The 2,294-nt window shown below is 55.9% G+C and overlaps 1 pseudogene; it reads right to left on the bottom strand.

The window, feature by feature from the left end:
* Window positions 1-846: 846 nt before the first annotated feature.
* On the bottom strand, window positions 847-922 carry LOC120244552 (annotated as a pseudogene).
* Between the last annotated feature and the right edge of the window lie 1,372 nt (window positions 923-2,294).

Here is a 2,294-nt window from a genome sequence, read left to right as displayed (position 1 = left end):
ACTGAAAGGCAGGCACGGAGGGGAAGGGAGGTTTCGGGTTCGCGCTGCCTGGAGGCTGTTGTAAGGGGAAGCTGGGGGCGGGCTACCTAGAAGCCGGCGTCCTATGTCAGGTTAGGGGTGCTTCCTTAACTTTTTCTGGTTGGTCCTAGGTGTTAGTAGGGATGAAAATTAGGGGGGCTGTCAGTTATGAAGCAAGTCTTGGCTATTGGGGGCTGATTGTTTATAGGGGTTATTGTTGGGCTTCGTGGATTGTTGCTGGAGGCAGCAATCTGACTTCCTACAGGTCTGGATTCCTGGTGTGGCTGCTGCAGACGTGGGTCAGAGTTCTGTTTTCCTATACGGCCTGGCCAGTGTCCATCTGTATACTCAGTGTCTTGGGCTCTTAAAAGTCATCAAAGGCAAGGGTCACCCCTACAGACTTAGGGCCAGACAGCAAGCCACGGGATGTCCAGCGACAAGAAACTCACTGCCTCCCTTCTCTGCTGGGATAGTCTTCCTTGGGCTGGGCTAAAATCTCAGTTCCTGTAACCTCCACACTGTGATCCAGCTTTTGTCTCTGAAACAGCCTAGAGCAAGCTTGCCCTGCCTTCCTTCCGGTGGCCTTTCTCAGATGTAAGAGGCGGTGGTTAGGTACAGGTGCTTGAAGTCAGATCTGGGGTTGGATTCTAGCCCTGTACCTACCATCTGCTTGACCTTGGGTAATTATGGTGCCTCCGTTTCCTTATCTGTAAGATGGGGTGATGATATCTCCCCTCGGCTGTGGTAAGAATGAAGTCAGATGACGCAGGGGGACCGCTTAGTAACGGAGCCTCGCAACGGGCGGGGCATGCCATCATGCCGGCTCCTTCATCCTTGCGCAGGGGCCATGCTAATCTTCTCTGTATCGTTCCAATTTTAGTATATGTGCTGCCGAAGCGAGCACAATGCCGGCTCCTTCAGGCTGAGCCCCTCCGGCTCTCCCTCACATGCTGGGTGCCCTGGGACACCCCACCTGCTCTCTGGCTGAAAATGGGCCTGTGGTGAGGGAGGGGGACAATGAGGGCTCTGGGACTCTGCCATTAGGGGCTGGAGGCCCTGGGGGCTGTCTGGGAAGAAGGCAGTCAGGGGACTAGCAGGCTGGCCCTGGGGGTGGGACCCGAGGGCTGGTGAGGCAGGTGGGCAGGAAATTGTCCTGTCAATCTTCCCAAGGAACCCCCAAGTTCAACCTTGACCCCACAGGTTGGAAGCACAGCCCAAGAGAGAGGAGATCCCAGGCTTTCTCTTGGGCTGAGCCATATTCAAAAAGCTCCGTGTCTCTGGGCTCAAGGCTCCCGACCTGTCCTTCCCTCCTGTGCCCCGGATTCTCTCTGTGGGGATCCTCACCCAGGGGCAGGGATGGGGGCTGGGCTGGAGAGCAATAACCAGCCTGGCTCTGGGGGTAGGGAAGGGGTGGGACATGCCCCAGCGTGGAAGCGGGGAGGGGGTTGGTGGTTGGGGAGAGGAGACGTGGATTTTATTAACATCCTCTTGTGCCCCTTCTCCAGTCTGTAGTGCCTGCTCAGCCAGCCCGAGTGAGCCCCATCCTGTGCCTGGTGTTGGCCAGACACCGAGGAAGCGCTTGCCTGTGACGAGGTCTTGCCCAGTCAACCTCCTCTCCTTACAACGCTCTGCTAGATCCGCCAAGACTGATCTTTAACAAAAGCCCCACCCCCAGGACCTCAGAAAAGGATTCTGTTGCTTTCCTTTACAGCGTTAGAATAAACGACGAGGGCTCCCACGGAGCGGAGGACTGTATCCCTCCTCTGTGAAAGACACCCCAGCTCACAAAGTGTGGCATCATGCCCACTCTCCCTGGGGTCTTCCCAAAAACACAGGACAGGAGATGTAAGGGACTCCAGCCGAGTTAGGGGCCGGAGCCAGGATTAAAAAGCAGCCTCTTCATTCTCTGCCCCTCCTCCTTCTCTGCAGCAGGTGGAGTTTGGGCTCTGCCACTGTCTAGCTGTGTGACCTCAGGCAATTCCATAACGTTTCTGGGCTCAGCAACTTCTCTGAGAAGTGAGCCGGTGGGAGGGATCAAGCTCCCTCGGAACTAAAACTTGAGGGTGAAGATGTAAAGTGGTCTCCTGGCCATGGGTACCAGAGAGCTGTGGGAAGAAAGCCCCGTCCTGCGGATGCTTGGCTTCCTGCAGACTCACCTTGGCCAGCCCTGGTCTATCATAACCCTGGACGGTGACACAAATGTCCTTACAATGCCTGGGACTTTAAGTTCTTTATGTAGACCCTTAGGAAGCATGATGGATGCTATAGGGCCCACA

The sequence above is a fragment of the Hyaena hyaena genome, unplaced genomic scaffold (assembly GCF_003009895.1).
Source record: "Hyaena hyaena isolate Hyena2069 unplaced genomic scaffold, ASM300989v1 scaffold_390, whole genome shotgun sequence".
NCBI classification, from domain to species: domain Eukaryota; kingdom Metazoa; phylum Chordata; class Mammalia; order Carnivora; family Hyaenidae; genus Hyaena; species Hyaena hyaena.
The sequence above is the reverse complement of the archived record's forward strand: the minus strand, read 5'-3'. Positions and strand labels throughout refer to the sequence as shown.